At 39.7% G+C, this 23,044-nt stretch overlaps 1 protein-coding gene across 1 annotated transcript in view; it reads left to right on the top strand.

The window, feature by feature from the left end:
• The window catches only part of PCCA (propionyl-CoA carboxylase subunit alpha), a 275,454-nt gene that overhangs the window by 235,626 nt on the left and 16,784 nt on the right, over positions 1 to 23,044 (top strand). The window lies entirely within an intron of this gene.

Genomic DNA, 23,044 nt, shown 5'->3' on the forward strand with positions numbered 1-23,044 from the left:
AATACTGACATGCTTTTATGAACTGAGATCTGTATAGACATTTTTACTTGGTCCATCATTTAGCTGCGTTTATTATTGCTTTTTTTGCCTACTCAAAGCCTCTTTGAATGAGCTCATGTAAAGGAAAAGAGGACAAGCCCTCCAGTTCATGTACTGCTTTTCTCAGTAGTTTCCATGTGACTAAGGATTCACAAGTAATAGAATTATGAATGCCCAAGGAATCTTTCTTCATTTCCAGCAGTTGATATTCAGAGTACTTCAATTCCATAGAAAGTCTGTAAAATCTCCAGCAAATTATGAGCTTACACTGGTTTTCTCACCAGAGAGAATCCTTCTTCAAGTTCTCCAGTACTTCAGTGGTTGCCACAGGTACAAATTTTGCAAGTGTGTGTCATTCATCCATCTTCTTGTTGCTATGTCCTAATGATAAAGGCAGTAACATGGCTAAAGGCAAGTTGATGTCTTCCAATATGTAAGAAAAATGATTAAAGAATGGATTCTTTATTCTTCAAAAGTCAGGACTGTGGCATTGAATAAGTCTACCAAATTTCAGCTTAGGCTAGTGAGGAATACAAAATGTTTATATGCAGCACGGATAAATTAAGGCTGTGGTTGATGGTGGCAGACTTCAGGTGGGAGGCATCTAGACCACTTCTATAGAAAAGAAAGAATTTTATTGGAGGTTAAAACCCACACTTACAGTTCTTATATGTGCTTTAAAATTCTTTATAGGTGTTTCTGGAAGGTGAAGTTGGTTAAAGCACGGTGTTAGTAACACCAAGGTCGTGGGTTCAGTCACATTTTGAGGGTTGGACTTAATGATCCTTGTGATGATCCTTCCAACTTAGGATCTTAATGATTCTAATAATCCTTCCAACTCAGAATATTCTGTGATTCTGTGAAATGCAAAAGTATGATATGTAATAGGAATATATTGTCAGATGGACAAATGTCTAAGAGATGAAGAAGAAGATTATTCAAAATTCTTAGTGCTTGGTCATCACTTGTGCGTGTGCCAGGTTGTACTTGAAATTACAAGGCAGAACAAATCAAGAAAATGTGCCTACTCAAAGAAAAGTGGCTTCTTTTGCATGAAAAAAGGCTGGGTCTGCTCCTTAGGTAAGAAATTAGTCAGGAATTGTGTGTTCTGTTTTTGTGATTACATTTTCAGATGTGGTAGATTCCTCTTGCATGCATGCATGCAAAGCAGTGGAAATTGCAAATTCTTCTGTCTTTCAGGAATCAGGGTATCAATAGTTCTCCACTGTCTCATAGTTGGAGTAAATTAGTTCTCTCAGAAGAGAACTGTTAAAACCTTTTCTAATATGATTTTATCTGCAGCTTGCCAGTGACATCTTTACTATGCAGACATGCATGGTGGCCCAGTGGGAGTTTCAGTTCACTTCCGATTATTTCCCAGGCTTTGGCCAGGGAATTTCTCAGGCTCAGACAGTTCTGAGCAGTCGTTTCAGAGCACTTCTCTTCTTCACTGCACATCAGTGCCAGATTTCCAAAGATGCAAATACAGCACAGTGTGTGACAGTTCTGTCTCTGTAGCCCAAATACATGTATTTGAAAAGGCAATTCTCTCTGTCTGGTTTTGAAACTTCCAATGATACTACAGTGATGATACAGAGACAAATTAGTTCTTTGAACAACAGAGAGGGAGAGAGATGAATGTTTTAATCAGAAGAACAAAGGAAAACACATGTATTCATTAGTAACAGGGTTAATGGGGAGAATTTACTTTTTTAAATTAAAAAATGAAAAATTAAGTCTTCCTTTTAGCTTGTTTCTTTTTAAAATGATCTGTTTGCATCATTATTTATTAATCAATCCTATTCTGTGCACAAGGAACTTATTTATTGTATTTATATAACATTGCCTGATGAACAGGGTGGATGCTTCCAGTTCAGTGATATTGAAGTAGTTTGAGTTATAAATATTTTTAATGATCTTGTTGTTGATGGATGGATTATTCCTCTCAGCAAAGGCACAGACTTACCCAAGTAGCTTAAGAGAACAATTTGAGTGTCAGTTTCACAAGTGAAAAAAAATCCAAAAAGGAAAAGGAAGCAATTCATTCGCAACGGGACATGGTGCAGAGGAGGATAACCTGCCTTCAAAGATTTTTGTTTCGAGTATTATAATGTTTAATAAATAGTTTACTTCAAAGGGCTTTGCTGGAGAAAAAAAAATAAAATAAGCAGCTTTCCTGCTATTCTTGTTCACTGGTCCAGTGTTGCTATAAGTAGCTCATATCCTGTCCTCTGTGGTCTCAGGTGGTTAGCTTTTGTTTGGGAAACTGAAGCTTCAACCGAAAGAGCTGTGCCTACCAGTTAAATTATTAGGTAGTTGACAATATGTCTTGAAAATCAATGGAACTCATTGTGGAACTTGGCGGGGTGACTTTGGCAGGGGAGGAGGGGTCGTGGTATTATTTTAGGTGATGAGCAAAGGCAACAGATCAGATCATGTAAAAATAGAAGTTGCTAAGAAAGGCATCCAAAATAGGTTCTTCACTTTCATCTGCCCCCACCACACTTTTTTTTTTTTTCAAGCATTGTTAAACTTTCATAGAATACAAGATATATTGGGAGGTCATTTGATCTGTTCTCAGTATCATGATTAGCTATAACAAACCCCATTCTTATTTGAAGTCTTTTTGACATGTTTTGTATCCATTTCAGTATTTCTGTATTGTTTTGTTTCTGCTAAATGTTGTACTTTGTGTTTTTGTTCCATCAAGTTAAGAAATGACTCAAGGTTTAAAGGAAAAGGTTTAGGTGTTTCCCTAATAACAACAATAATAATAATAATCTTAGGCTTTCTAGTTCTGGGCATATGAACTAAGCTGCTGTTTTCTTCCATTGTTTTTAATTCTGAGTTGTTTTAAATCATTTGAGGGAGTAGTAGTAGGATATTGCTACCATTGTTCTAAAGCCTCATAGGGTTGAGGCACTTGCCGGGGGATGTTTCAGAGACACGTTCTCTGGCCCAGATTTCAATGACTTCCCTATGAAATATCTTGTATTTCCAGCCATGACAACTCCAATTCAATGAAATAAGAAATACTCTCCTCATGTGATTTTTGTGAGGAAGAAGTTTTTGTCAGTCAGAATTGATGGGATAAGGAGGAGAAGTCTGAGTGTAAGGACAAACAAGTTCTCCAGAAATAAGATAACATAATCACCTGTAAGGAGAGCTTCAGACAGGCAAAACACAGCCTTTCTCCAAGACCAAGTACATGTAACACTGAGCTGTCTCAAAGTCTGCTTTTTTATTCAGTAAGGTATGATCTACAGTAACATCCTTAGTTACTCTGGCTGGAGGAAAGCTGTTTTTACCAAATAATCCACACACAGGAAATAGAAGTGATTCTGATGATATTTTAGAATTTCACCTCTGATTCTTTTGGGTCTTTATTATTGATCATGTATTTTGTCTGTCATCATCTGATGACCGTGAAATAATTTGTCCTCAGAACATGTTGAGTAAGTGTAATTGCTTCAAATCAACCTTGTTCAACTTACAGCTAATGAATAACTCTTACAGACTAATCAGTGCTATAATGGTAATTAGTAAAGCAGCTAAAATAACTGGAAATTAAAATGATTAAACTTGCCTGTTTGCTATTTGATGTTGAGCAGTGAGTAAATGTTGAATCAGAAATCATATGGGGTTCACTTGTGTATTTATGCCACTTGGACAAATCCTCTGCACTTCAGACAGTAGTTTGAAGGGAAGACATGCACTCTGGTGGTGTCAAAAAAGTTCAAGGATTGTGCCTTGTATCATTAGGGCCCCTTCAGCCCTGTTCTCCTTCACATGCTCCCATTCTGCCAAGTTCTTGTCCCATTCCTACAGGCTCTGCCTTACTCAGAAGCTGTGTTGAAGTTTTGGGTGTGTGCCTTGTGGATGAACCCTTATCTGCTGCCTCCACAGTCCTGGGTTTTCCACATCTCCGGTCCAGTAATGGCTTCATCTGGATAAACTGCCTGTTGGAAATTAAGAAGCTGTTTGTCTTTTGTCGTAAGCAAACTCAACTGCCATGGAGGGAAGACATGAAACTCCTTCCCAACCATCCACCAGCAAATCTATGACACAATGACTTGCCTCATTTTTTTTTTTTTACAGAGGGGCCTTTTGTGAATGTTTTTCCCATTATCCCACTGTGAAAAAAACTATATACCTGTGCTTTCTTTTCAAGTAGAGTGTAGTTCTGTTTTTCTGTCCTGTGATTTTTTGCTACTGTCTCCTGACTAAGGGACGGCATTTTTCAGAACTGAAAAAAAAGGTCTGATTTTGACCTGTCCTAATGGAAATGACCAAATATTAGACATTGCAATTGGAGATTGCTTGGAGATTGCTTTCTCTCTCAATAGAGAGAATCAGATACTTGCAGGAATGAAGGGCTTGCAGTGCTTCTCTGTTTTGTCTGTAAGGGGTGGAAGTTTTCTTGTTCAGACTTTGGTATCTAACTTTCATATGTGAGATGTATCCCGGACACCTCTAGGAATCTGACAGCCCTAACACAGGACCTACAGGTGCACTGGGGTTTGCTAGAGCAACATGCAGAAGCCAGCTAGGTCACCTTAAAGCATCCCAAATGGTAATGGCACTTGAACTTTACCCGTAAAGCTGAGATGTTACAGAAAATTTCTCTTCAAGTGTGGAATTCACTGGTAGCATTACCAGCAAAATTTATTTTTACTGTGTAATGTACTATCTAATACCTTAACCGAATAACAAAACTTCCTTTAGAATGCCTTTCAAATGTATGAGAAGAGAAAGCCTTGTTTTGTTCCATGTTTCATGTTGCTGATCATAATAAACTCCCTTCCACTTAACCCCTCCTGCTCAATACATTCTTTCCTGTGCAAGAGGAAGACTCACAGCTGTAAGATAAAAGGTTTTATAAACCTTGAAACAGAAATAAATTCTTACAAGTATACCTACTTATGCAAATGTATAAATATAAATTGTACATACACACTGTGGATTTCTATGCTTATGTTATAAATAATGTTGTTTATACAGATTGAATTTAGGTAAAAAAGGAAACAGTTTAATGTAGATATGAATGAACCAGATGATGTTTGCACTGTGTGTTCATGTAGTACACTTCTGCTTGTGATAAAGAAGCTTAGTTAGTTCCCACCCCTCCTGCCTCAATCTGTAACTTTGTTGATGTGAATGTTAAATGAGTTAGTGAAATTATGAAGCCAATTAATAACTGGTATTTCAAATTTAAAAGTCAGATGTTGGGAAGATGAGGCTGGGAGGAATAGGAACAAAAAGAAAAACCAGCAAAGATAAAATATTCTTGGTTGGTGGTTGTTGACTCCTACACTAAGTTGCCTTACTGCCCCACTATCAAACCTTCTGTTTTGTGGACTCCAGCAGTTGCAGTAGCTGTCTGCATTTTACTTATGCTGTACTGAGTATTGTTCATCATCATGGGCATCTGAAAATGAATTATGGAAAATTTTCTTCTGCTTGTGGTTTAATACTACATGGGAAATAATAATATAAAGCATAGATTGTTAATTGCAGTTCAGTTTTATATTTATTCTGTGAAGCTAGATATAACATTTGTTCTATTTCAGTGAGAGTTGTGGGAGATTATAGTTGTCACAAGGATGTTTTTATGAATTGCAGGTAAAAGGGAGGAAATGTGGACAACAAATACTGGCTTGCTGTATTTTTGCAAGCAGAAGCAAAACTGATAGATGTAATATGTGAGCAGGTTTTTTTTTAGGAAAAGAGCTACTCTAGATTTTCAGGAATTCACAGTTTTTTTCAAGGAAGGCAACTTAAATCTTAGAACATATGTACAAAAAAAGCTGTGAAGTTGTAGTTGACTTCTGAAAGATGTGAGCTGTAAAGATTGTTTATACTTAAAATCACTATTCTCTCTCTCTCTCTCTCTCTCTCTCTCCATTAACAAATGTTCCAGTGTTATTCTAAAGCATTCTGGTTTTGTTTTCCAGGCTCTTATGCAAAGAATGTCTGAATATTAAATCGATAGTAAAGCGTGTGCTCCAGTGTGCTGTGGAAGTAAGCTTTTCTTCAGTGTACGTCCTAGAATTTTCTATAAGTGAAAGCAGGATTGCTCAATATGTATAAAGGTTGAGGAGGTGGCTAGAAAGAAGTGATACCTTGCTAGCTGGGAAAATGACTGCTGCATCATGACTTCAGAGTGATGCAAGCTAGGCTGAGTTAGTCTAGGAGAAATGGGAAGTGCCTTAACAAGATTAAAAGCTGAAGGGTTATGGGGGTTCAAAGATACTGACTGTAAGGGAGAAAGAGCAACCAGAAGACTAGCTCCCACTGAAAGGGAGTGGTCACAGACACCCTTATCTCTAATGTTTTCTAGAATCATCTTGTCTCACATTTTACTTTAAGTAGCTGTAAATGAAATGACTTCGCTGAAGTCTCTATTTTTAGTTAATTTTGAGGTTAACGGAGTTGTTTGGTCAATCTCGTTGACATTAGCTTTGTTTTCAATGTATGTAAAATATAACTTTAAATGAATCTTAGCTTATATTAACTGATATTACATTCATATTTTTCTAAATGAAAAATGCTGTCTTTGGATGTCTTCCCTAGAACTAAACATGTCTTTCTTATTCTGTTTTGAACAAAACAAATTGAAATTTATGCAATGTGCCCTTCAAATAGAGGCTTGTCTTTCACATGATACTAATATGATGCCCAAGAGTTCAAACATCCATATTTTCAAGAAATGCTGAGAATCTTTTAACATTTCTTTCTTGAGATTTCTTTTTTTTTTTTCTGTTGACTGCCTCATGTAGCATAACCTTGTCAGAAGTTCAGTGATGTTCAGTGTGCAGTGGTGTTGCCTGGTAATTTTTCAGATTGTTACTGTACAGGTGCTGCCTATTAAATTCAGATTGTCCTTATATGAAACCTAAAAGATGAAGTAAAAAGACAAAAATCGGCTTTCACTTCAGTTGCAATTCAGTCACACACCAGAAAACTCACATTTCTGGGTATTGATTGTGTTCATTTACCACAGGAAAGTGCATTCATTGATAACTACCTGCTGGTATTGAATCAATTGTATGTGAAACACGGGGCATTATTGTCAGGTAGGGTAAATAATATTGATTCTATTTTAAAATGAATACAGCATAGGAGAAATTAATTTGATTCAATGAAGTCATTAAATTATGTTCTATCAACTATATAAACAGTGAAGGTCATGTAATATGATATCATGAGGGAAGTTAGAGCTGCAAGTTTTAGCAAGGTTTCCCCTCCATCTACTGCAGTAGAGATATTTTAGTTTTGTTTTGTATTAAAGGGGAAAGAGAAATCCAATGCCTGTAATCGATCTTAAGGTAGGATCCCAACTGGTTCCTAGTCCTCTGACACGCCTTAAGTGGAACTACAGTCAACTGGCTGCAGCAAACCAGGCTCTTGGTCATGCTGTAGGTCAGCAGTCTTGGAAGCTTCAAATATTACTGTGACTATGGCCTCTGCAGTCAAAAGTCCTTATCTTCCAAAATGACCAAATGATCAGAAATGGGAGAAGGGAGTTGTGTTGATTGATCATCTTTGAAGCCATTGGCTCCATGAAAGAATAGCAAGGAAGGACAAGTGCAATAAGCACAACTATCACAAACATGAGTCAACCATGAAGATGGCTTTGGATTGCTCTTGCATTTATTCCTTTGAAATGAAAATCAACTGTCTTACAGAGAAGGTGTTAAACAGCAGCAGCTAAAGCACTGAAACTGTGAAACATAGAACCCTTTTTTGGATTACAGCTGACCAGACAACTGAGATTTAGTGACTGATCATGTACCTCAAACACTGTCCTCATAATCTGCACAGTGATCTTGAAGTCTTCGTATATGAGCAAATAAGTTACCGATTATCACATACCACATGAAGAGAGCAGGAGACACAGAGAATTCTGCCGGTGCTCTGTGACCATTGTCTCATTTCAGATATTTAGTAACAAATAACTTGCAACCAAGCTGTAGCTGGTTGTGTCTAGAATTTGATATTTGGAAGCAGTATTACCTCAAAAGAGCTGGAGCAATAAAAAAGAGTTGTCTGTATATGAAAAAGGGGTGGAAGATGTGAGCCATGTGACTGTAATTGGTGGATACAATTTCATAATGAGTGAAATTTTTTGTAGAAAGTAATATATAGAGAAATGAAGGTAGGTAGATAATTGTCACTAATCAGTGTTACAGAAATAAAAAAAAAGTGTGATACACTTCTTTGACAACAGTATCTCAGTATCCTGTATACAGATGTCTTTAAGCATCAGACTTAAAGCTTCAGAGCAGTTCAAGTGCCTATTTTGGCACCTACAGCAGGATTCAATTACAACTTATGTGTCTGAGTCCAAGAAAGTGATCCAGGAGGTTTAGGATCCAGTAACCTTCTGAGTCTCCTCAGGACACCTAAAACAGATTTCACAGCTGTCCAATTAAGGGCACTTGTGTCTTCTCAGCAACCCTGCTCTGCACTTATCTTCCCTGTGCTGCTGAAACAAAGTACCTGGGTACAACTCAAGTCTCCTGAGGGAATAGTCTTTGGAGAACATCTAGCATGGATGGGCAGAATTGAGTCCAAGCCAAAGCCTAGCCACGATGACCACACTTATGAAAATTCATAGCAGTAAAAGGCAGAGATGGTCACTTTTGCAGCTCCCCTTGCTGCTGAGAGCACTTGCCTACAAGACTGTGGGTGGGAGTTCTGTGCTAAGTTCCACATGACAGAATTAAAATTTGCTCTATCCCTGCAGTATGTTGTAATTGCCAAGTCTTAGAGAGAGAGAGAGAAACCCTGTGCTTGAGACATTCTGCAGGGAAAGCAAATTTTGATCCTCATTTTCAGAACTGTTTCCCCATGTCAGACCAGGTAGCTGGGCAGAATGCAGTTTTCTCCTCTTCCCAGCTGAGTTCCTTAGCCTTTAAGGCACATAACTAGTTTTGTTCTTCCCTTGTCCTGTTTTTCCACTCATGAATGCATAACTGCCTGCCTTACACAGCAGCAGTGGTCTTCTCTGAGTACCTTGTAGTCAAATTTGTAAATATTTTAATTATTGAGTCCATTTTGAAGTACAGAGTGCTGACCTGTATCTTGACTGCCCTTCACCACTCTGCTTGGTATGTTGGCAGTTTTCATCTACTGATGAAAGCACCCCTTTATTAGCCAGACCAGTACTGCATTGTCAGCCAAATTGCAGCCATGTTGGATATAGTTAAAATTTAAAGAAAAGAAATTTTTTTTGCAATGTGTCTCACTTTAAAAATTTATTAGTGAATAATGTTAGAAGAGTGATCTGTTAAACTTTGATCTTATCCCACTGTGAAATGTCCTCAGTTCTATTTCTTTGCAGATTTGACAGACAAACTGGGAAGCTTTAAAACATCCAGATAACCAGCATGTTTCTTCCTAACATTATACTCAGTAGTGAGAGTATTGTGATGGATAAAACCAGTGCTAATTAATTCTAGTCTTAAAACCCTTTCCTTCTCTTCATCCTCATGTTACTCTACACAGAAATACTCAGGAATATGCCCTTCTCAGCAGCATTCTTTGTTGTTCTGAGTTCCCTTTCCTGTGCCCAGACTAGGTTTATGTAATTATTGATATGCAGACTCACTCCTGTTGCTATTTATGCCAAGTGTGATGAACTGGTATGTTGAAAATAGATATCTAACTATGGATGTGTTACCCTACTATATTATTGCTGCTAAAATTCTTTCCACTTGACTGGTTTTTACCTTGTGGGTAGTGGATCATTCCGAGTCTTCTCCCAGAGTAGAGAAATTCATGGATTAACACCAGACTTAGGAAGAAGTTAAAATTTCTGGTGAATAGTGCTTTTGGTTTTTTTGAAATGAACAGCAGTTAAAAAAGTGCAACAAAATTTTCTAGTGATTGAAATAAGTGCACTGCAAGTTGCATTTCACCTTTTAAAACAGCAGAGATATTAGCCTGGTGATCCTGGAAAACAGCTTTTGGATCTAAACCATGGTAGCTCCAAGTGTAATACTCCAGGTCTATTGTAGGTTGTCTGAGCAATCATTCTGTTGGATTACACTCAGAAAAATGCTGGTGCAAGGAATAAACATAGTTTAGATACATAATAAGATAGAATAGAATGTGTAAAATGTGGGCACCTTAGTCTGGTAGGGAGGAATCTCTGCTCATGGCAGGGGGCTGGAACTAGATTATCTTTAAGATCTCTTTTAAACCAAACCATTCTGTGATTATGTAAAAATGCATCTCTAAAAAAAATCCCATAATGGCAATTGCAAATATATTTCCCATGGCATTAAAAAAAAAAAATTGTTCAGTGAAGTGGCGAACTGATAAAATATTTATTTAAAGTCCGTTATCTTTGAGTTTGATTTGCATTTAAAGAAATATTCCTAGGTTTCTTTCTGTACTGTTTTCATTGGATAGTCAGAGAGTTTTACATGATCCTCTAATTGTTGTGTAAAGAATTGAGTCAGTAACAGAGGTGAAATACAAAGATCAGTACACTCTGTAAATGTTTCACAAAGACTCAGTTAAATTAAAAAGTTAAACACTAAATCACTTTAATCAAGAACTTCAAAATATTGCTGGGAGGACAGAGGTTAAATCAATTATGAAGTAATGGCCGAAGTCACACACTAGTAACTTTGGTGGGAGTGGCTATGAGTGATTAATTGAGGTGCTCTAGTTTGATGGTAGTTTGGGTGATTGCCTTTTACTGCCCTATCAAGCATATTTCACAGGATCACAGAATCTTCGGGGTTGGAAGGAACCTCTGGAGTTCATTTGATCCAACCCCCCTGCCAAGTCAGGGTCACCTGGAGCAGGTGACACAGGAATGTGTCCAGTGGGTTTTGAATGTCTGCAGAGAGGGAGACCCCACGCCCTCCCTGGGCAGCCTGTCCCGGTGCTCTGCCACCCTCAGTGGAAAGAAGTTCTTCATGTTGAGGTATTGAATACAGTAATATTCATCACTTCATCTCCAGTCCTAACTCCACTGGATAATGTTGCTGCTCACTGAAAAATGAGTCCCAGGACTCACTTCTTACAGGAGTCTTAAGGGTTTGAGCTAAAACAGCTCAGTCATAAGTTGTTTAATCATAGAAATATATAACAGTTTGGGTTGGAAAGAATCTTAAACATCATCTCATTCCAACCCTCCTGCTGTTGTTAGCGTAGGAAAACATATAACCACACGAATGCGATCATATGCGGTTCTTTATTCAAGCGCGCGGGACACAGGGGTGATGATACACCCAAATCTGATGTCTAAAGGATACAGAGTCGATTCGTGATTTTTATAGTTTAAATTATACACATGTTAACTAACCCCCACCCCTAGATACTGATTATCCTATTCCTTAGTTACTATCTTAAATCATACCTACGCTTCTACCCTGATCCACACTTGATTTGGTTAAAACAATGCTTCTCAATTATCCCCTGAGTTGCAGTCACACTTGATTCGGTCATTACAATAGCATGGAGCTGTTTGCAGAAGCTGACGCTTGTTCCGAGCTAGCTGCGTCAAGTTCCAGTTGTACGTTCTCTACTTTCCTCCCCCTACACATACCTCAACCCAGAAATTATATTTTTTTAACCCTCCACCAACACTGTGGGCAGGGACACTTTCCACTAAACCATGTTGCTCAATGTTCTGTCTAACCTGGCTTTGAACACTGCCAGGGATGGGGCATCTGCACCCTTTCTGAGCTGCCTGTTCCAGTGTCCCACAACCTCACAGTAAAGAATTCCTTCCTAATATCTTATTTAAATTTACCCTTTTTCAGTTTAAAGCCATCACCCTTTCTCATGTCTCTAGAGGCCCTTGCAAAAAGTCCCTCTCCAACTCTCTTGTAGACCCCTTTATGTAGTAGAGGGCTGCTAGAAGGTAGAAGTGGCCCCTAGAGCAGAACTGGACCCTGTTCTCCTGACACTGGGACTTGAAGAAGGAAATGTCTGTATTATGTGGTACTGAGGAGGTACAGCAGCAAAGCTCCAAATGTGTATTTTGAACCAGGAGGAAGATAGAATACAAGTACCTTCAGTGCTAAGTGACAGATGACTGGGGATTTGTATTGCCAGTTTGGATTTAGGTGCTTCAATTTTGCTTAAGTGTCCTACTTTAGGTATTTTTGAACCTAGCCCTCAGATAGTAGCAAATGTCATGGAAGGTTTCAATTACAAAAGCACTAGTCTGTGACATAAAAGAGAATTTTAAGTCCTACTTGAACAGTTTTGCTAGTAATCATGGATGCAATAGCATGTATTTCTAAATTACAAAGGTTAGAGAATGTGCATCTATTGCTAATGCATTTATCCTTCCTAATGCCATGAAACGATCTTTGGAAATTTAATGGTAGGAAACAGGTATCACACCAGTGCTCTGCTATGGCTGAGACTTTCATGATGATTTAGTATCCAGAAAAATTAAAAAACCATAACTAAACCCTGTTTTATTACATATAATAAAATGTACAGATTTTGTGTGGATTTTCATAGTCCTACTGTCAGTCTTTTATTTTATTGCACATTAAATAAAAATGAATTATTTTAAAACTGTGGAATGAAAAAGTAGAGTACAATTAAGTGTTTTTTCAGCAGCCACTTCCTGAAGAAGATAGTAAGAAGGAGGGATTCATTTTTCAAACAATTCTTTTCCAGGCAGATATGTCTCTATTTATGTGCAGTGTAGTAATTAACTTAGTTCTTACTGAACTGAAAGTTCTAACTAAAGCGTCTTGGGTGATACCATGAATTGAGTGAAATTAGTGGGACTACTGACAAAACCAAATCCAGAACAAGATCACATTCCGGATTTAAAGCCTCTCTATCTCTAACCTGGCCAGTAATGCTACTAAGCCCCCTAAATCAGTAGTCAGGCTGTGTAATTGCCATGGTGTGAGAACAGAGTGTCTGTCAGGAAGACATATGGAAGAGATTATCACACCATTTATGTAAAATTGCACCATCTTGGATGACTTGAGCTCTCACACATGTACTCCTTTCTCACAGCTTTCCCTCAAGACCATCTAGACTACTGTTCGGAATTTTGAGTTTGCAAAGCCTTACACATGTATCTGAGCTTGCCCAGATTCAAGGGGCTTCATATTTAAACTTTACTAAATCCACATTTCAATCCAGAGTGGATTAAAATATACTGAATCAAATGTCTGTAAAAAGGCCTTGGCCTCCTACACACATTTTCCTCCAGTTGTGGATGTCATTGTCCTACCTGCTGCACAACACAAAACAGAAAGATGCTGTGGCTTACCAAGTAGCATTTGGAAGTTTTCCAAGGCAAATTAACAGACCAAGCTCTAAGCAGTGCTTGCCCAGCCATTAGAAAACTTAGTAAGCTGTGAAAGAATGCAGTTTGCTCTGCAGTTTTCTCCCTGTGAAATGTACAGACTAAAACCATTTTTGCAGTCAGTGGGAATTAAGGTCTATCTAAATGTTCTCTGTGGTTGTAGCTATCCTCACAGCGAATGAAAGACCTCCCTCTGCTCTGCTTTTTCCTCCATTTAAGTGAGTGCCAAAAGTAGTGCTGAGCTTGAAGGGAGGAGTCAAACATTTATTGTATCCTGGCCACCCAGAGGTGGAAAACATTGGTGTCTACAAATGAAGAAGCATTTGCTTGACCTTTCTGTAAATTAATTCTACTCAAAGGTTGGGGTTTTTTTTCAAGTGAGGATATGTTTTGCCCCAAATCAGATAGTACTTTTCAAAAAGTTCTTCCACACTAAACTTTCTGAATAGCTTACAAATTCGTAGTTAACCAAAAGAAATCAGGGTGAAAAGTAGTAAATATCCTACAAGTTTTGCGACTGTAATTGGTACTTCAGTTTTACACATCTGGCTTTTCCCTTTTTATAAGTAATTTTCTTGGTCTCTAGTCAGACCAGACTCTACATATTGCTTTTGTGAGCCTTGTGCCATTTATTATCAATGGACTTGCTTTTTATTGTTGTGAGAATCCCTTACTCTGAGTTGCTGTGTCAAGACACAGAACCGAGCTCGTAGACACCTGTGGCCAGTGCAGCTCATGGCAGCTTTTATTAGTTGGGGACATCTGTGTAACTCCTCAGACAGTGAACTCCAGGACAGCTGAACCAAACTTCTCTCTGAAAGAGGTAAAGATGTAGTCATAGGTGATGATATTACCTCTACCTCTACAGTAGCTTTCCAAGGGTAAGAAAAGGAGCAGGACAAGTGGCTACTTATGAGGCAGCGTGTTTTTCTTTTCAGAATACCGAGCCTTTCTAGCCATGCTGTCTGTGGTACAGCTGAAATCCCAGGACAAGCAAATATTATAGTTACTGCAGGTAACTGTAATAACTATAGTTACACGGAGGTTCAGAGTATCAGCACAGTTAATCTTGCCTTGCTGCCACTGGGTCTGTGCCTCACTATTTCCTGCATGCATCCTGTAGCAGTGGTCACTTCAGTGCTTTACTTGTTTGTTTGTTTGTTTGGGGAGGTTGGTTTGTGCTTTGTTTGTTTGTTGGGTTTTTTAGGGGGGTGTATTTTCTCGAAAAATGAAACCAAAACCCCATCCCATTTTGCAGCCATCTGGATGTTCTCTGCTACACAATGCAGAACCAATTGCATAGTTCTTGTCAGTGGTTACGTTTTTATTGTTACATAAAATAAATAGGTCAAATGTTCTTGCCCATTTTAAATACTTGTAGAAATAAGATTTATTTTAAAATTAATACCTGTTAAGAACCTCAGTATTATGTAATAGGGTTAGTCATGTTTAACCACACTATCTGTACATAGCTACAAGATATATTTTTCTTACTCTAGATCATATTCCATGTTTTGGGGGTATGGTTTTGTAAACACTTAAGCATGTGATCTGCCTTATACTTAAAAGAAGCCTTGATGGCTGTTGTTAGTCTGGTTACATGGGAAAACTTAGGCAAAAGCCTGCAGGATTGGGACACATTTCAGAAAACAAGTGGTTGCTTTTTCTTGTGCTTTTCAAGATATTTTCATGCTCTTTTTCAACTGATTTTATCAGAGAGATAGAAATTACTACTTAATTAGTAGTAATTCTGGTGTTTTGAGACAAAAAACAAGTCACTAATAATATAACCAAGCCATTTTCACAAAGTTGCAAGTGCCATGGCCAAAACTCTTTTCTAACCAACCTGCAGATGAGTTGAGGCAGTGGTGTGTGTTTTACCTATGTTCCACATGTGCTACTCAGGCCAGCTCCCCGGCTTTGTCATAAAACAGCAGATTTAAAGTAAATGTTTGAAGTATAGGCTGACCGTATTTGAAGCATAAGGGTGATGAAAGTGATGCATTATGTCACTGTAACATATTGACATTATCAATTATGTGTTATTAAACAGCTTAGCTAACTGAATGATTTACCTTGTGTTTAACTGCCTCTTTCAATTAAAAGTAGCAAATGCTGTAGAACTGGGGCACAGTCATAGAAACCATATATTTTCTCCTGTTAACACCAGCGCTGCTGACATGCAAGTGATGGGAGTGTTGGCATTTTGCTTCAGGCTCTAATGGGCTAGTTTAAATGGCCTAAAAAAAGTGATTAATGATTAGGAACAGGACTGTTATACAGCTTCGCAGCTCTTTTCTTCAATGCATTTCCATTTACGTCAACCAGCCACACACTTGGGACGTGTTATTTCAAAGTAGTCAGCACAGAGACATTTTTCTACTACCATTTGTTTCTATTTCTTAGGTCCCTTTGGTTGTCCAGATATAGCTAGTTTTTCCTTAAAGTTGTAAGCTTTAGTGATAAAGGAGGATATCCTCAGACTAGTATGTCTGGTGACCAATTCTAAAACTGTGGCACTCTATTGTCATTTCAAAATATCTTTGCCATCACTCTGCTTGCTCTTCTTTGGTTTATTTTGTTGGAAATAATCGAAAGGTTCCTCTCAGAGTAACTGAAGCACTTCATCAACCAGTACATGATTCTCCTCTGCTATTCACTTGATTTTTGCAGCAAGCAGTAATTTGTACATTAGTCCTGCTTGTTTCTAATGGGTAACTGTCCACCCCTAAGCCCTCCCTTTATTTACATGGATACACATCTACATATATATTTATGTGTGTTTCTTTGGGAACTGAGATCAATAGACACTGCTGCAATACTCCCACCTCCAGTAATAATTAACACTTTAACCCCTCTCGCTCCAAGTAATAATTAGGTGCCATGAGTAGGAAATACAAGTGGTTCCAAAAGAAAATTAAAAACAAGGCTGGGAAATCTAGCATCTCACTCTTTTTAATGAACCTTAGGAGAGTGAGCTGTCTAGCAGACATAATGCATTCTCTTTGCTCTTTTAAGCTAAGGCAATATCAAACACTGGAGTAGAGGGGATTGAACACTCAAGGGGAAGATACCTTGTACTTTTTGAAAGTTTATTTCACTGTACTGAGATCTTAGAGCTTGTGGCTGAAAGACAGCACTTGCTCTCAGGTATGATATTGCAAGAGAATGAAATACATTCTCTTAGAACAGGACATTTGTGTAGTATTTTAGTTGCTAGCATTTTATTAGTGATCAAAGAATGAAGCTAGGTCTTAGCTGTGTACAAGTTCAACCAAGTTTTCTGAACAAGAAACTTAAAAAAGAGTTCATACAATAATTTGGAAAGCAGAGAGGAAAGGTGGGATTTAGGTTTGGAGTGCAGTGGTGTTGTCTCCAGCAGGTATACTAGAGGCACTCTTTTGCAGAATAAAAATGATGCCAAATAGATTTGCAGTGTCTGTGGGGGAATAAGCATGGCTCAAAGGTGAGCATGGCACCAAGTTGGCTTGTCCTTGAATGTGGTGTTCAGGGTGGTATTGTAGCTCATCTTCCTTTTTTAATACTATTTTTAGGAAACTAAGGCTGAGGCAGGCATGCTGAAGGCTCCATGTATGTGTTTGTTCTCTGGCTTTGCACTACCTTTGACTCAGCTGATGGACTTCAGCCAAACATATCAGAGAAGGAAGAATCCCAAAAGCATTATGGTCCAACCTGTTTCTTGAATAAAATGTGTCCATCTGGAGTAGGAAGCTGCAGCTCTCTGTGGTAGGGAGTGTGGTCAGAGGGTTTGGTTAAACTCGAGTTTTTTAAGATGGGAGAATTCAGACTGGGGAGTGCAGCTGGGAATATCCCCAGGGCTGTAATGGTGTTTTACATGACAAACACCTACAAACCCCATCCGAGAAAAAGCAGGCCTTGATAATCCTGGTGCTGACACTACTGAGAGATTCTCCTCTTGTTTGTGTAGTACACGGAGTGGGATTCATATGAGTTTTCTTGTGTGCATATGCACGGGCCAGAATATGAATATTTTTTGCTACAGGTTTTTAAAGTTGCTTCCCTTATTAGATCATTTAGCTTATCAGTAGCCACTTGAATGTCTTGGTTGTTTTGTCTATTTATTTATTTTTAAAATTTATTTTCTTTTATTTTTGCAAAGACATTTTCTGTTTGCAGAGCCTGCATTTCCAGTCCTGGGTTGAGTCAGGGAAACATCTGCTTTGCATAGTTTGCAAGTGTTATTTATTAACTCAGGCCCCCCAAACCCGGGCAGTGTGGTGCCTGTTCCCAGGCCGGGCTCAGCCTGCTACTTGTTTTTTGGAAGCATGTGTTGAAGTTCATTACTCAGATTTCTTCTTCAGTTTTTTGCTTGGCTTGGATTCGCTTCTAAGATTCTGTTCTGAAACGATGCTGTGAACTATATAATAAAAAAAAATATATTTTTCCTTACGCATCCGTGCGGCACCTTTCCCCCTGTAGTTCATAGTAGTATGCTTGTGGGCAGGTTTCAAAGGAATCTCATCTCCATATGGTTTTACCCGATAATCCTTTATCCACCATCTTCAGCTCTCATTCCGTTGCTTTCTTGCCTGTGGCTACGTTTCTATCTCTGCATCAATTAGCACAGTGATTTATACAACAAGCAAGCAGTTTAGAGGTAATGGTACACAATTAACATCTCATTCCACCATAAAGGGTATGCTAAATACCCCAGTCACTGCTTTCTCTGCCTGGAATTGAAATAAGTGTTTGTCCTAATTCATATGCTATCTGATGTGAAGTGGGCCTGCTTTGTACGGCACTACACCATTAATCTAATTATAGATAGCTGCAAATGAAGTGCTGTCTGAGCACAGAGACTGAAGAAAATAGCGCTTTTGTCATTTAGCATGACTCTGTGAAGCAAGATCGCACTTTACACGGCAGCACGGCAAAATGGGAATCTGAATAATATTGCTGCCTGTTGCATCTTTTCTAATTACAACAGCATTGTAAACACAACCGGGCGCTGATATAAATAGAGCTGTAGATACGCTGTCATGTGGGTTGTAGGAGAAAATCCTTAGTGTGCTGTTGTATTAAATGATGCATCCTGATTGACAGCTACCTTGAGACTGCGCTGATGGAGTTGTCAAGGCCCGCGCGAAGGCGCTGCTCCGGCGGCGGCAGCTGCGGCCGCGCCCCGCGCCCCGGCCGGGAGCACAGCGCCGCCCGCCCGGCCGTCTGTCTGTCCGCTCCCGTTCCGTCTGTCCGCTCCCGTTCCGTCTGTCCGCTCCCGCCTCTGCCGCTGAGGCGCAGGGAAGCTGGTTTTTGCATGGCTTTAACCCTTGGTGCGTTTCTCTGGAGTGTTAATTATGTATCACACAAGGAATGGAAAGTGGGAAATGTGGCTGCATCGCAAGTCTAATTAAGTTTCTGCTGCTGGAGTGTGTACTGCATGGTGGTGAGGCTCCTCTCGGTTTTCTTTCCTTTTTGCTGCTGCTAGAGGCTCGTGATTTTTTGTGACTGTTTTGAGATTTTTCTTACTGTTATTTTTTTCGTCAGCTGTCTCTGTAGCAGTTTGAGTGTTTGCTCCTCCATCAGACTAAAAGTGGTGTTATTTTGTGCAGGTGTTAATGGCAATCCTCACCACCACCCCGTGGAAGCAAATTAGCTCTAGAACTCAGAGCTCCGAGAAAAAAGCCTCTGTGACTTGCAAAATGCCATTTATCTCCTTGTCGAGTAAGGAATCCTTGACTCTCAAAGATGATGGTGTCTGACACCGTCGAGCAGTATGGAATAAATACATCATTTTTCTGCTTAGATGCTGTGGAAATGGTGGAAATCTAAGCATGGGTATGGTCGTGATGTTGATGTGTATAATGGTTAATAAAAAAGGCAGCACGCTCATTGTGCTTGGAACTGGAACAGTGCTCGGTATTGCTTCCACTGAGTACAGAATGATATACTCGGTGTGAATAGATGACGTCAAACCACGGGTGACAACAGTGAAGCGACTTGAGGCAGGATGTGGATTAGGAATGCTGAAGGGAAATTAGATGACCACAGTTAATACATTTCACTGGTTCCAAACCCGAGACTGTGAGGCTAGTGAAAATAATGAAGACACACAGCAGACAATTTCTCTACTGAAATCTGAGCTATGTAAGATTTTCACCCTTCTGACCACAGGAATGACAGACATTTGAAAAGCATGGCTGAACATTTAGGTAAAGCATACTGAAAATCAACATCTGGTCGGCAGTCCAAACACTAACGTAAGTAACATATGGGTAGTGATTACTCCATAAAATTTCCAATGGAGTTTGAACATTTACAGCTTCTGGGGAAATGAGTTTCAAGTGTACAGGGAAGATCATATTTAATAAACCGATGTGAGGTGTAACAGAGTGCAATTTTGAGCATTTTAGTGAAGATTTGCAATATTCTGATGTATACGCTAAGGGAACCATATCTGTGCAACCTACAGAACTTGTTTTTAAGCACGGATGGGGTGAGATGTGCCCTGGCCATTTTTTTTTGTATAATTTTTTTTTTGGTATCAGTCTACTTGTCTACTTGACTTGGGGGATCAGTAGGGAATGTACTGACCAAAAATAACCCCACACAACCCAAGTTATAATTTTCACTGGATTTGCTTTCTTCTCCTCCCCGCCCCCAGCTTGAATTGCTATTACCACACCTTTTTGTGTTCTTATTTTTGTCATGGAGATTTGGTTTTAAGAGGTAGTTTTGCATTACATAAACATCCAATTCATTTAGTAGACGAGGTAGGACAAGATGCTCTTACCCTTAGAAAGCTATTAAGTAACATCACTTTTCCCTACTATATTTGTGTCAACTGACTGGACTCGAGTGGTCTGGTGGAAAAGTAACACCTGTTTTGTGCCATCAAAAGCTGTATTTCTCCTTTTGGTACTGCTTTTATTGACTTTGGCTGGCAGAGTTGGGCTTTGAAACCCTGTGGAGTGAAGCAGTGGCTGGTGACAACTACTCATCAGCACAGATCTGATGGCTAGCAGATTTCCCCACTCTCAGAGTCCACCTGCAATCTATTTATGACTCCAACAAATGTTTCTTCTGGTTTAGGCCAGTGGAAACCTCCTGGTCTCTATTTATAACCCAAACTTAACAGCCTTCCCCAATTTACGCCCCCTTCTTTCTCCCATCTCCTCCTTCTGAGCATAAAGGAAGAAAATCAGAACCTCATCCGCACTTGGTTAGAAGCATATCAAAACTTCTGCTTCCTATGTTCAGCATTGTTCTCGCTAAATCAAAGGCATAGCAGCAGCGTTTGTCATGTAATGAAAATATGTGGTATTTTCTTAATTGTCTTTGTTGTGGCAGCACTGTTGGGCGTTGTTTGACTTGGTCTTCCAGAGAGTCCTGTGGCTCGCACCGAGCTGCAGGCGGCTCCCGGGTTGGGTGAGCAGCACCCTGCACCCCACTCCACAACTCATCTCCGGGGATAAGTAGCAGCATCACAAAGGGATATTTATGCAGGTATTTAGTAGGGTCCAGCCAGCAGCAGAAATACATCAAAGGTAATCTTAGAGAAGGAACCTTTCTTTGCGGCTTTGTCTTTTTATATTCTGAAAGGTCATTTGTGAACCAGCTGTGCCAAAAAAGGCCTTTCCCCAGAAGTTTACTGTTGTTATTTTTTACTTTTTGATTACAGTAACTTGCTTATCCCCCAAACAGACTAAAGAACAATAAACAAATACAAAAGGAAAAGGAACAGCTCATCAATAACAAAGACCTGCATTTTAAAGCTTTGAGAGTACTGACTCTTACATCTCACTCCAAGCAAAGCAGGAGTCCTGCAGAGAAAGGAATCTAAAAGATATGAAAATTATAAAGATAGTAAAAACAATGTTTGGTAGGGATATTTTAGCTTGGTGTGGAGAACTGAGCTTTAAAGTGCAGCATACTGAGGAATGTGTTTTTCCCCCACTGTTGAATGTTGTGAAGTGCATAGGGAATTCTGTATTTCAACCCCTGTGAAATACTGTAACCTAGGTGAATGCAGAAGGTCTGGCTTTTCCTTCAAGTTCAAATTTTGAAATTGGGCAGCTCAAGAGTGTTAATATGGCTTAAAAAATTAAATGGCATCTAAACGTAATCCTTTGAAATAACATCAAAATAGTCTCTTGCAAGAGGCAACAATACAGTCCACAAATATAACTTATTTCTGCATTCTTCCTTTTTGTCTTTTTTTTTTTAAATTTATTTTCAAACTCTGAGTACAAAGAAGACACCAACCATGGATACTGAAACTGTGCAATTTGTTGTAATTATATTCCCCCCCATAGATTTAATGAAGGACTTTAAAGTACAATTTATCTTTGATAAATAGTCCCTCTACACAGAATGTTTATTAGATTGACAGCAGAATACACTCTGCAAGCTTTTTTTCCTTGCCACTTATGACTCAGATGAATTTTAATAGGAGTAAAAAGCTTTTATTTGCACAGTAATTTCACTTAAGGATCATATCCTTCAGAAACTGGCAGACACTTGTATGTCTTGATTGCAAAACAGACACTCAAGAGTAAAGAAACATGCACAAGATGTTATTATTTGACTTGTCACACTGCCGCGGTTCTATTTGCAGCCTGTGTCGCCGGTTCTCCCGTAGGCATCGTGCGCCCTGTCCCCGCTCACGGAGCGTGTGGCGGTGCCCGCTCGCACACGTGCGCCGCGCTCCCGGGGCGGGAACCAGCGCGGTGCCCTGGGCTGTGCTCCGGGGTGGGAATCCTGAGCGCCGCACTCCGAAATGCCATGATGATGATGCCGGCGGGAGGCTTGGAGTTAAAGCCGCCTTCAGCATACAAAATGGTGCTGCTTTCCCCGTGCCACGGCAATCGTCAGCGAGGCACATGGCTGGGAACGGGTCCTAAAATCCTTGGGTGCCACTCAGAGCCTCAGGGAACATCGCTGCGAGGTTTTGTTTCACCTCCCGGGCTGTGGTGTCAGGGTCGGTCCGTGTAACCATTCGCCTCTGTTCCTGGTTAGAAGCGAGAATTTCTGAGTGAGCGGCTGCACTGTTGGTCTCACAAAATATTGTGTGTCCACACAGCATTGATGGAGGATGATAATCCTCTGTTAGCTTGTTTTAATTCGGCTTTGAAGGCTGCATTTTAAAGATGTCACTGCAGAGTTAATCACCTTTTGCGTGTATTTCTAAATAACTTGTTCTGCTTCCTGCAGAAGCAGAAGGTAGAGTCTCCCTTTACCTTCACCATAAGGATATCGGATTTTTTCTGTCCACGTAAAAATGAAAAGTAAAGACATTTTATTGTTAATAAAACAATAGCTAATTGTTTTGGAGGAAAACATACTGTTCCGAGCAAGGTGTTGAACTTTACATCAGCAAAATACGCATTTGAATTGTAAATGCCGTCCGCCGGATGCTTATGATGAAAACCTTTGTTTAAATTATTGATGAAGCGCGGTGCTGGCCTTGGCTCGCTGTGCCCCGGCGAGGCGGGAGTGTCACACAGAGACCTGCTGCCATCTACTGGCTCCGTGCGCTCCCTCCCGCTGCCGGCCGTCCGTCCGGCCGTCCGTCCGTCCGAGGGCAGGGAGCTCGCCGGGCGATGGCGAGTCCTTCAAAATGAAAAGACCTGGCCCCGAAATCACTTCGGGCAACATTTATGCGCCTTCAGAAAGGTTTCGCTTAAAGGGATGCGCTCACCTGAGGGTCATCGTATTCCCCTC

This window comes from Prinia subflava, chromosome 3 (assembly GCF_021018805.1).
Source record: "Prinia subflava isolate CZ2003 ecotype Zambia chromosome 3, Cam_Psub_1.2, whole genome shotgun sequence".
In the NCBI taxonomy this organism is placed as follows: Eukaryota; Metazoa; Chordata; class Aves; order Passeriformes; family Cisticolidae; genus Prinia; species Prinia subflava.